The 13427-nt window shown below is 31.7% G+C and overlaps 1 long non-coding RNA gene across 1 annotated transcript in view; it reads right to left on the bottom strand.

The window, feature by feature from the left end:
• Positions 1 to 13427, bottom strand: part of LOC145267041 (uncharacterized) — a 689166-nt gene that overhangs the window by 32617 nt on the left and 643122 nt on the right. Inside the window, exon 5 of the long non-coding RNA XR_013864812.1 lies at positions 12650 to 12819. This is a non-coding gene — a long non-coding RNA (uncharacterized LOC145267041). The remainder of the gene's footprint in view (positions 1 to 12649; positions 12820 to 13427) is intronic.

Here is a 13427-nt window from a genome sequence, read left to right as displayed (position 1 = left end):
AAAAAAAAAAGGTAAAATTGAAGAATTTTCACAGGGGAATATTTTACGTTACACCGACCAAAGGAGATAATAAAATTTCAGTAAATCATTTCCCCTTACAACAATAAATTTATTGCAATCAGGAGATATAGCTTGGTGGTACAGCATTCAACTACAGATCGAATAATCACCAGTTCAAAACCGGGTGTAATTACCATTTATTTTAATTTTTTTTTCTTATTAATGAGTTCAATTTACGATATAAGAAAAGTAACCATTTAAAATCGCCTAAAATCATTTTTTCGTTTGCATGTTTTAAAATTAAACATTGATCAGTAGTAACTTTTCCGGGGCATTCAGCGTCAAGCCCAAATATCAGCTGACGTGATATTGTAAACAAACACAGACGGAATTTCATGAGCGAGATTATCATTTTTATTGTTTCCTTTTAAAATTTTTTGCGAATTAGTCCACCTGGTAAATTATCCTTCATAATATATAATAATAAATAGAGCATCGATCGATATATAATAGAGTATCGATTCTATAATAATATCGAGTATCGATTCTATAATAATACATACGCAATCTGCATAAATTATAATATCATGTTTAAGCGTATTGCATGACAGGGAAACTGGGCTGCCAACTCGTATATTTCTAAAGTTCATGAAATGTGGATATTACTAATTTCAAATTAAAAACAAAGAACTGGTTTTCTCACAGTAGTCTGAAGTAGGCGTCGTTTTATCAGTCAAATAAACCCAAAAAGTATTTAAATTATAAACAAGGTTCTTGTTCTGCGTCAGAAACTGACCAAACAATGAATAAGAAGGTAAAGGCACTGATCTATAACACGAAACCGATGCTACTAAAAGGGGGAGATAACCACGAACAGTTCAATCCAGCTAAATCTACACAATAACATAAAAAGGGGAAAAACTCATACAAACGCTTAAAACCATTCGAATGGAGGAATTCATAGATTTTACAATCACGTTAAATAAACAAAATACATATTAACTATTAATTGTGGTCCATGAACAGTTGACAATGCTCACTGATTGAATCGGAAACGTTCCTAATCAGTTCAATTAGTATGTTGACACATCTTCTTTCAATAGTTGCTTTCAATTCATTTATTTTGGCTCGTTTTGTGGTGTGGACCTTTTATTTAACCACTCCCCCTAAGAGAAAAATCCATTGAGGGTCAAATCCGATGAGCGTGGACAGTACCCGTTAGTTCCTCCTCGTCCTAACATCATAATGATAGTGGGAAAGTGTTCCATCCTTCTAGAAGTGCCATTCTTTATTCCTAAACATCTCTTGGGAACGTGCTTTAGCGTATTCATGTAGCAAGTTGAGATAATTTAAAAAGTGTATACATTTTATTGGGACACCATATATATATATATATATATATATATATATATATATATATAATTTAAAGGAGATTAGAACAATAGTCTAAAGAGCTGAGTGTATTTTAATGTTTTAATGTAACAGTGAAATTACTAGTTTAATTAAAATACAGGAAATAGAAAGTGCTCGTTGTAATTTAGATATATAATAAGCTCGTTGTAGAAATTACTTAAATTATAAATCACATTACTTAATATATATATACATATATATATGTGTATATATAGTCTAAATACATATATATTAATATATATATATATCAATATATATATATATATTAATATATATATATATATATATATATATATATATATGTGTATATATAGTCTAAAGAAGCTTTGAATAAAAAAAAATGCAAAAATAAAATAAAGAATACAGTTTAAATTCCCGGAAGTAAAAAAATAGTTTAATTTTAACCTATCGCAGACTTAGCACCTCCATAATTCGACTTCAAAAAAATATATACATACAAGGAGGGCTAATAATATTATTGTTTTCTACCATGTGTACTGCTTCTTAAAGTTTTCTGATCCGCCATCCTTCTTTTTTATGCAGTATTTTTACATCATCCCATATTGATTTATTGGTCAGCACAGTTTCCATGTCATCTTCTATCCCTCCTTCTAAAATCGTACATATCAGGTGCAAGTTGTTCTGAATCGATCACATCATGGCATAGTTCTGCTCTGGTTTGATCAAGTCACCGATAACAACCTGCAGCCGATATGATAGTTGGGGACCAGGATAAAAATCACTAGCTGGGTGTGAAGACTCTGGAATACATGAAAAGCTGTTTATCCTACAGAGGATTGTGTTTCTAAACAAACAAGTGACTGTAATTAATTTTTGGCCTGATTTCTTATAGGCAAAAATATCTGTGACGTTTATTACCTCTTTATATTTTCTTTTACGTCCAAAAACCAAAAATAAATGTTTGTTATTTCGTTTCGTTGCAAATAATTGAGTTTTTTCTTTGTTGTTTGAAAAAAAGTCCTTGCTATTTTTAGCACTTGTTGTCGTGACGTATTTCGATAAGTGTCAGATTTCTGCTGACGGTGTATTTGTGTTTGACTGGTTTTGGGATTCCTCCGCGTGCGACAGCTTTTTAAGATTACTTTAACTGGAAAATACAGCAATTGATATAACTTAAAAATGCGACTAAAAAAAAACAAAAAAAACAAGTCGATATACATAAAAAAAAACTTAAAATAAAATAAAAATGTAAATATAACAGTAATAATTTACAAAAATACGAAAATAATTGACATCCCATCATCTCATCGCCGTCGTCTTTCATCATCGATTCTACACGTTATATTTCACTGTTTACGTTTCCTTTTAAAAATAGTAACCTCAAACTATATATATATATATAGTCTAAAGAAGATTTGAATAAAAAAATGCAAAAATAAAAATAAAGAATGCAGTTTTAATTCCCGGAAGGAAAAAAAAATTAATTTTAACCTATCGTAGACTTAGCACCTACATAATCCGACTTCAAAAATGTTTATAATGACAAAGCAGAATTCATTTATATAAGGAAGAAGAAAAAAAAGCCTTTACTAAAACTGTTAAATAGAAATACTTCGCATTTGCATAAGCCGATTTCGCAAAAGTCTTCAATTATAAAACAGAATTTAACTACATGAGGATGAAAAGAGAAAACCTTAACTAAAATTTTGTAATTAGAATACGGTGATCATCAGATCAATTTATATATATATATATATATATACATATATATATATATATATATATATATATATATATATATATATATATATATATATATAGATCTTTATAATCGAAACTGAAACCAAAACTTATGAAGGATTTTCGGTAAAATTATTTATAGAAAAAATAGATGACTTGCGTGCCATCAGCTATAATCGAAACTGAAACCAAAACTTATGAAGAATTTTCGGTAAAATTATTTATAGAAAAAATAGATGACTTGCGTGCCATCAGCTATAATCGAAACCGAAACCAAAACTTATAAAAAATTCTTGGTAAAATTATTTATTACGAGAAATAGAAGGTCATAACAATTAAACGATAATCACTCGGAAGAAAAAACTATGTAAGCGTGAAACTGTAAAGAACGTATACGCTATCGTATTAATACATAAATAAATGTCCATCAACATCTGCTATTCATTAAGTTTTACAAACGTTGACGTGCGTTCGTCTTTAAGAACGGTTATTTGGAAGAGAAAAATTATCCGTTTTAGTTGTAGAGTTCCAATAGTTATTTTGAGCATTTACATAAACTAAATCAACTTTCTTGTTTTTTTTTTTTATATTTATTTATATTGATTGTATATTTGTATTTTTAGGCGTGTGTCAGTCTTTTATCGAGGCCGCGAATTCAAGTCTGAAGGTATTAACAAAAATAGAAAATAGATCTCTGTTGTCAGAGGCTTTTTATGTGCAACAATGCTAACTCGCTGCGCCCCCTCCTCTTCCGTCGGATAGAAAAAGAGGAAACACGTTGTTACCGATTTGTAACAGGGCTTAAGCGATTCGATTCTTGCCCAATTGTTAGCGATTAATCTCTTGTAAACTAAAAGATAATTTAAGATATATCTCAGCTTTCTTTTTTATTTTTATACGATTTGCAACGAATAAGAAAATAAAATCCTCGTTTCAAAAATAAATTCCTATCGATTTGTTTTTATCTTAAAAAAAAATGAAATATATACGTTTATAACTATTTTCTGGAAAACGAATTTTTTTTCTCACTTTCTAATTTGAGATGTTACTCTGTCAAGGTTTGAATTATACGTTTTTTTTATATTATATAGTTTTAGTCTGCTTGCTTGTCTGTATGTTCAACCTTATCTCGGAAACTACTTGACCGATCTAAATGAAATTTTATACGGACCTTTGTTATGAAGAGGTACAGCGAAATAAATAGTATGGTATACATGCAATACGCTGTTTTGGATTAATAGGAATTAGTTATAACAATGCAACATTTAATCTAAAAGTTTTTTGGAAACTACTGGGCCGATCTGGCTGAAATTTTGTATGAACCTTTGTTATTATAAGGTACAGCGAAATAAGTATTGTGGTATCCGTGTAATGCGCTGTTTTGGATTCATAGGAATTAGTCACAACAATCCAACATTTAATCTAAAAGTTTTTTGGAAACTACTGGGCCGATCTGGCTGAAATTTTGTGTGGACATTTGTTATGAAGAGGTATAGCTAAATAACTATTATGGTATCCGTGCGATGCACAGTTTTGGATTAATAGCAATGCGATCTAAAAGTTTTTCGGAAACTACTGGAAATCTGGCTGAAATTTTGTATGCACCTTATAATAAAGTACAACGAATTAAGTATTATGGTATTCGTGCGATGCGCGGTTAGGGATTAATAGGGATTAGTCACCACAATGCAACATTTACTCTAAAAGTTTTTGGGAAACTACTGAGTTGATCTGGCTGAAATTTTGTCTGGATCTTTGTAATGATAGAGTGCAGCGAAATAAGTATTATAACATCCGTTGAATATAAAGTAACCGACTAATTGGTCAGTACCACATTTATGCTAGATGTTTCTGCGGAAATTACTGGGTAAATCTGGTTGAAATTTCGTATAAACCTTTGTTATGAAGAGGTGAATCAAACTAACTATTATGGTATCCGTTCGATGCACAGGGATTTAAAAAAATAGGGATTATTATTTAATGCAAAACTGAGCACACATTTAACCATATCCAACCATCAATTTGGCATAAATAAAAAAAAATATATAATGAAATATGAATAAATAAATAAATATATATATTTATTTATATTTTATTATATTATTATTAATTTATTCATCTATTTACTTATATGTATGTATGTATGTATGTATGTGTGTGTGGGTGGGTGTGTTTGTTGTATATATATATATGTATATGTGTAATTGTATGTATGTATTCATATATATGTATGTATATACATGTGTATTTATTTATTTTATATTTCTTCTTATTTCATTTGGTGTCCTTCAATAACTCCTGCTGATAATTTAATTCTTAAAAACTTGTACATTTCAGTTGACCTCTTCTTTGCTTAAAAGTTTGGCGCCTTTAACGTCATCTTGTCTGTGTCATTTTGACATTGGATTTTCTATTTTAAAATTAATTCAATCACCATTCAACTTTCTTCTTCTTCTTCTTCTTCTTCTTCTTCTTCTTCACTCATTTGTCTTAATTTAGCCTTGCGTCGACAGTCGAGTTTTAAATTTCTTCCATTCCTTTTTTTACGCACGTTTTATCTTTCTTTTAATACCTATTTGCGAATTATTCCATGGATTTCTGCCTTTTGGATTACTTTGGACCATCTTCCAATTGCGCGATTCCCTTGGAATTTACTTGTGCGAATGGAAATTTAACTAACTTTTTTGGATTCTGCATTTTTGGATTTTACCGTCATTTGATATTTTACCCTTAACGAGACAATCCATTCACGTGAAATCACTTTTTTATACACCCTATTCCCTCTGCTTAACTATTTGTTACCAAGTAAGATCTATGACTTACTTGTAGTTTCATTAAATACCTTTGCAAGCAAAATCCGATCTCGCATTTTGCTACATCCTACCCTCTGATAAGAAGGAAAGTATTTCTTCGAAACTTCACAGCTTAAGGACTATCCACTTATTTAGTGTTTCCTTTTTAAAATTAAATATGTTTTTAACTCTTTTTAAAAGTGTGTTTTTTTAACATATTTTATTAACTAATTGTTCTTATATATATCTATATCTATATCCATCTATCTATCTATCTATCTATCTATATATATATATATATATATATATATATATATATATATATATATATATATATATAATCGTGTGCAGATCATGATGTTAAAATCACATGATCACTCTCGGCCTTTTTGAATAACATTTACAATTTATATAAATCTTAATTTCAGCTGTATTCTCGCCACCGTTAACATTGGTCGAGCGGTTTGTTTCTTGCTAATGGAGGCAGAAATGCCTTTGTAGCCGAGTTCGAATCTCCCGACCGGCAGTAATCAGTTTCCAGTGCAGATGGATATAATAATATAATAATATAATGAGTAGGAGTTGAAGTTCGGTGGAGATTTGGCTAGGGAAGGCGGCATCATCGGCATACTGTAAGTCGAAGATGAGCTCATCAGGGGTTTTAGTCTTGACCCGAAGACGGTTGAAGGTCACGGCGAGAAACCAAAGTGACGCCAACCAGGAACAGGTTGAAAATAACCGCAGCCTAGACGCAGCTATATTTTACGCCGACATTCACGGTAAAAGTGTCAAATTCTGCATCTAACATGGCAATACGAACACGTATGCCAGTGTAAAACTGCTGGAGAACTGACAAGAAAGTAGGAGGGCAACCAAAATTATGAAAAATGTTGCATAACAGATGACGGTTCACGATGTTGAACGCCTTGGGTAGATCTACGAAGGCCCAAAAGAGCTCACGATGTCGTTCAGGACACTTCTGGAGGAGACGAGCAACGAAAATCATATCAGTGGTACTACGCTCTCAACGGAAGCCAAATTTGTGATTTTGGGACTACAAGATCGACGACAGTCTCCAGAAGTCGGGCGAGCGTTATATTAGGCAATACTTTGCCGGCCACAGAGAGGAAAGAGATGCCTCGGTTGTTGCCACAGACAGCGCGGTCACCCTTAGCTTTTGTAGACGAAGATGATATTAGCATCCTTCCACTGCTGACCAGTGGTCCAGAATTAACCGATGGAGACGTAGAAGGAGGTCAACCCTGCCATACTTGAGGATCTCAGCAGGTATACTGTCATGACACGCTTTCTTGTTGTTTTTTTTAGGCTGTGAATGGTCTATTTCACTTCGCTGAGGGATGGTAGGTTGTCCAGCACGAGAATAGATGGCAAAGTGGGGAGATAATCAACAATGAAATGATCAGTGGCATTGGTCTTATTAAGCAGCTCCTGCAGGTGTTCAGCCGACCTCTCCTTTTAGATAATCTAACCTTACCCAAGTTCCACGTGACTGATCTTGTCTTAATATTTAAATAACCTGTAACCCTTATCCTTGATCTCTGGGTCTTGATAATTAGTGACAGCTATAGTAAAAAAAAAATGATGCTTCAAAGAAATTCCAGTTTTATCAATTAAGGTTATGGTCTGGGAATTTCGAATTTCCTGGGATTCGATAGAAGAGTCATTTATCAATTCGTTTTGGATATTCTTTCACAGGATGCCGAAAGGTTGGTAAAATATTAAATCCTGGAAGCGTATAAGCTTTTTAAAAAAATCTACTTACACTTCATTTTTAAAAAAGGGTTAAGTTCGAAAAAAAAGCAGTTATCTTCTTGATAAAGATGTGAGGGAAATAAGTTACTTAATTATTATTTTCGTAGTTAAAAAAAGAAAAGCCACGCGTTTCAAAATGGCTGTCAAACTTGTTGGCTTAGTTTTCGGCTTATTTTTGTCTTCATAGCACAACTGTAAAGATAATATTCTGAAATAATCAGATTTTGAAAAATAACATAAGCATATTAATTAATTAATTAAGTTTAAGTTTAGTTTCGAATTAAAAAACAAACAAACTTGTAATTATATTTTATATGTGCTGAGCAAGTTTAGATTAAATTTCTTAAAAATGAAAGGTCCTGAAGTTTTCACCGTACCAGTTAGCTATACTAACTGTTTAAAAGTTACCGAGTTAGACAAATAGCCAGGATTTGTAATAACCATCTAAGCATATTGCCTGAGTTAACATTTAGTTTCGTATTTTCTGCTGCATTTAAAACTAACAGTTTTAACGTTAAAGGACATTTTAAATGATTAAATAACGTGTGAATTTTTATTTTTTTATTTTTTTTTATTTTGTTTTATTCAATCTTCACCCCAAACAAGGCAAGTCCATTTTGAAGTAGGGGGCTACTATCAGTGACAATTTGCGGGGGCATTATGAAGGGAGCTGAGTAGAAAGATGTTTGTTCACACTACACTTGAACTTCTGCATATCAGTACAGTTGGGAAAGCAGTATCCCGGAAGGGAGTTCCGAAGACCTGCAGTTCTGGGGAAGAAACTATTGGAGCAAAATGCTTTCTTACATCTAGGGATCTCTACTATAAAGGGGTAGGACTTAGCTGCTTGTCGGGTCATTCGGGGGTAGTCACGTCGAGGAGGTACAAGTACTTGCAGTTCGGCAGAGCAGCCACCATTAAAGTATTTGTGGAACAGGCAGAGGGATGCAACATTTCGTCGATCGGACAGAGGCTGAAGCTTAGATGGCAGTTTAGGACCGATCAGGTTGGTGACTCTCTTTTGAACCCTGTCCAGGAGTGAGAGACAAGCAGCAGATGCACCAGCCCAAATGTGACAGCAATACTCAATACATGGGCGAATATTGGCCTTATAGAGGTACAGGATACTTTCAGGCGTAAGTAATTTTCTAGCACGGTAGAGAGAGCCCACATTCTTTGCAGCAGCCTTGGCAATGCCCTCAATGTATATATTCCAGTTCATGTTCCCTGTAAACCGAGCCGTAAGCCGAGCTGTAAGCCGAGGAGTTTAAAGGAAGTACTTTCAGGCAGTGTATTCTTAGCCATTGCTATTGGTGGTAGAAAAGGTTTCTTGTAGTTATTGAAGGAAACAAGCTTAGTCTTGAATTTATATTAGTTTCGTACTTTTGCTGCTAAAATGTATCTAACAGCGTTAGACTTATACTGTCATATAAATGTAAAATAAGCTTAATTTTAGCTTCAGATTTTATTGTATTTTACTACAGCAGTTTTGCGTTACAGTTTAACTGTAATATGTGAGGTTAATTTTAGTTTCGTAATTTTGTTGGATTTAAAAACAGCAAACTTGACGTTACAGTTAAGCGTACTGTATGAATTTAATTTTAGTTTTGTATTTTTTCAATAATTAAAAGCGTTAAGATTTAACTGTAATATTCGAGTTTGATTTCAGTTTCGTCATTTTTGCAGCATTAAAAAATAGCAGACTTGATGTACAATTTAAGAGTACAATATGAATTTAATTTTAGTTTCGTATTTTTTTTTACATTTAAAAATGACTTGGTGTTACCATGGAAACGTGTGACCATGTAAAATGTGAGTTTAATTTTACTTTAGTGTTGTTTTTTGTTACATGGGTGTCACCACTTATCAAGGCCCGGAAGCCACTCGGGGATAAGGGTTATTGCGTGTACAGTAATCAATGGGATAGTATCGTAGTAATCGTTAGTCTTGGAGATTTGAGAAAGTGTCTTACTTATGGGGGCAGTTCATCAGGAGTTTGTTTATGTTGGACTTGAAGACGTTCAAGTTGTAGTCAGGTGGGAAGCAGGCAAACATTTAAAGTAGCAGAGTTGTTTAAACGCAGTATATTTAGTTATAGTTTCGTATTTTTTTACAGCATTTGAAATATCAAATTGGCGCATGACAATTTAGACTTAATACGTGAGTATGATCCAGCTTCTTAAAAACATAACAAAACATAAGAAAGAGTTAACAAAATGCCCAACTTCTACACTAAGGACTTGAAAGATTCTGAGCCAGTTCAATATAAGTCTCGAATTTATGCTTAAGATAGAAATCCGTAATTATTAAAAAAAAAAAAAAAAGATTTCAAGATTATATGTATTATTCGTTGGGTGTGGCCATCGGTATATATATATATATATATATATATATATATATATATATATATATATATATATATATCGCGCTAGATTCAGCCACTCTGATGAGTCGTAGATAACGAAACAGGTGTCAGTGGATAATTATATTTTAATAATAATAATAATAATATATATATATATATATATATAAAACTAAAACAAGCAACATATATATATATATATATATATATATATATTATCCACTGATACATATATATATATATATATATATATATATATTATATATATATATATATATATATATATATATATATATATATAAAAAGCTGAATGTGCGCGTGTGTGTGTGTGTGTGGTCACGAATAGGCTCCTATGTGGTTGACTATTTTAAAAACTGATGATATATAATGATATAAGCTGTATCGAAACACAGGAATGGGTATGTTTGATCTGGCAGAACGACGGTTCATTAAAATTGTGGGGTCTGCGTTCGCGCCTGCTCTATAAAGTATGGAAATAAATTTAAACATGAAAAAAAAACCGTTAAAGTGTTTTTGATATAGATGTACATCAGAATACTTTGATAAGTATGTTTTAACTTAAATAGGGATGGTATAATAAAATTATGGGGTCTGCGTTTGCGCCTGGCCTCCATAGAATGAAAATAGTTACAAACCTTAATAAAGTCTTTTCATATCTATCTGCGTAAGTATACTTTGATAATTATGTTTCAGTTTGAAGAAATATGGTATAATAAAATTATTGGGTGTTCGTTGGCACCTGACCTTCATAGAATGGAAATATGTCACAAAGTTTAGCAAGGTTTTTTAATATAGATCCACAGAATATTGTGATAAGTGTTTCAGTGTGAACAGATATGGTATAATAAATTATGGGGCTTATTTATTTTATTTTTACTTTCATCATATTTTGCTTTGGTTTCTATGCCCCCAAATTCCACCCAAATTTACAACCCTTCCCTTTCATAACCTATCATAATTTCATAAATCAGAGTCCATTTTCTGTAGGCTGTTTTTGAACCCAGTCAACGACGGGTACTTTTGCTAGTAAATATATATATATATATATATATATATATATATATATATATATATATATATATATATATATGTTAGACCTGCCGACTATCAACGCGATGATTGTAGATTCAATCTCTGGCTAGGGAAACGTGCTGGTCTAGCCGCACTAATGAGCTGTGTTACAGCGAATCAGTACTGCATGTGCATTACTATATGTATACGTAAGTATATATATATATATATATATATATATATATATATATATATATATATATATACACGTTTTATTTTTTATTACCGTTTTATCTGTTCATTTACATATGTTTCGGTTGCCGGACCATATTTACGGTCCAGCAGCCTCGTCAGACCTTGTATATATATATATATATATATATATATATATATATATATATATATATATATATGTGTGTGTGTGTGTGTGTGTGTGTGTGTGTGTACATGTATGGGCATTTATTGGCATGTATGTTTCTGCGTACTTTCTGTATATATTTGTATGTGTGTATGTGGTTGTGTGTATATATGTTAATATACTTTAATATATACGTGTGTATTTGTGTATATATGTGTATACATACATATATATGTACGTATTTATATGAGTGTGTATGTGTGCGTATGTGCGCGAGTATTCACTGTTAACTACCTAAAACAATTCATAGTCGAATGCACTACGAGCGTTCTAAAATGAAACCCTTGCCAACCGCATGTGACACGTTCACTAAACCTTTCTCTCTCTCCCTTTCTCCCTTCCCATCAATTCATATACTCCAGTGCATAGCTAAACAATTTTACTAAAAACAGCCAAATCTTAAAATCCAAAATTGAAATTCCTCCCACCCCTCCCATGACCCCTCGCTTTTATCCCCCCTCTCCCCTTCGCTATTTTACTACATCTTCACCCACGCCAAGCTGAATTTACTAACCCTCTACACACACTACAATCTAATGTATTTTAAACTTCAAAACTTATTGTTGATCTCCGCCCCCCCCCCCATTATTTTCTCCTTTTTTTCTCTCGTATATCTTTTAAAATCGTTCTTCCAAATAATAATAGTCATTTCTGTAAGGTCTGACGGGGCTGCTGGATTGTAAATATGGTCCGGCAAACGAAACATATGTAACTGAACAGATAAAACGATAATAAAAAAATTAAACGCATATTTGCTCTGCAATAGTATTGAGCACTTTCTTCAGGTTTTACTAATTACCATTTTTTCCAAATATATATATATTTTCCCATATATATATATATATATATATATATATATATATATATATATATATATAAGCCTGAAGAATCCTAGAGTGGATGAAACGCGGAATATTAAGTGTAGCTTAATTGCCATATATATTTTATAAATTACTAACTAGCTCTACCTACGTATTGAGCACTTTTGAAGTAAATACTTAAAGTTTACGCATAAATTTATACTTTCGTATATTAGTTTCATGTGAGTAAAATATTTATATATATTCTCAAAGCAAGATTTTAAAACACGTATAGCGTTTCTTTTTTTTATAAGTAATTACTTTGGCGGGGGTTATATTTCGTTGTAAATTTAGTTACGTTTAAGGAAAATGTGAGATCATCGAAGATATGACGTCGTGGAAAGGAACCCCATGTTCGTGTTCGTGCGTCGATTCGTTGGTTGAATTATATTAGTACAACATGGCGTTGGAGGTAAAGCAGGTCCAAACGGCAGTTGTGTCCGGTAGATTTCTGTACATTGAAAGACACTGGAAAACAAAACAAATAAAAAAAGGTAATCAAAAACAAAATAGAATATTTATTTTCTATTTCATCAGTATTTGAAATGCACGAGTAGAGAATATGAAAGCATTCGCTGATTTATACTGTGATCTCCTATGTGAAAATTAAAAGATGCTTACTGTGGATATGAATAACATATAATTCATTAATATTTTTTCTACAACAAACTATGCCGTATCATTCATTAATAATTTTTCTACAATTAACTGTGACATATCATTCATTAATAATTTTTTTACAACAAACTATGACGTATCATTCATTAATAATTTTTTTACAACAAACTATAACGTATCATTAATAATTAATTTTTTTACAACAAAGTATGACGTATTATTCATTAATTTTTCTGCAACAAACTATAACGTATCATTCATAATTAATTTTTTTACAACAATCTATGACGTATCATTCATTACTAATTTTTCTACAATTAACTATGACGTATCATTCATTAATAATTTTTTTACAACAAACTATGACGTATCATTCATTAATAATTTTTCTACAACAAACTATAACGTATCATTCATAATTAATTTTTTTACAACAAACAATGACGTATCATTCATTA

The sequence above is a fragment of the Euprymna scolopes genome, chromosome 42, assembly GCF_053919585.1.
Source record: "Euprymna scolopes isolate OS-2025 chromosome 42, ASM5391958v1, whole genome shotgun sequence".
In the NCBI taxonomy this organism is placed as follows: Eukaryota; Metazoa; Mollusca; class Cephalopoda; order Sepiida; family Sepiolidae; genus Euprymna; species Euprymna scolopes.
This window is presented reverse-complemented; position numbering and strand designations above follow the sequence as displayed.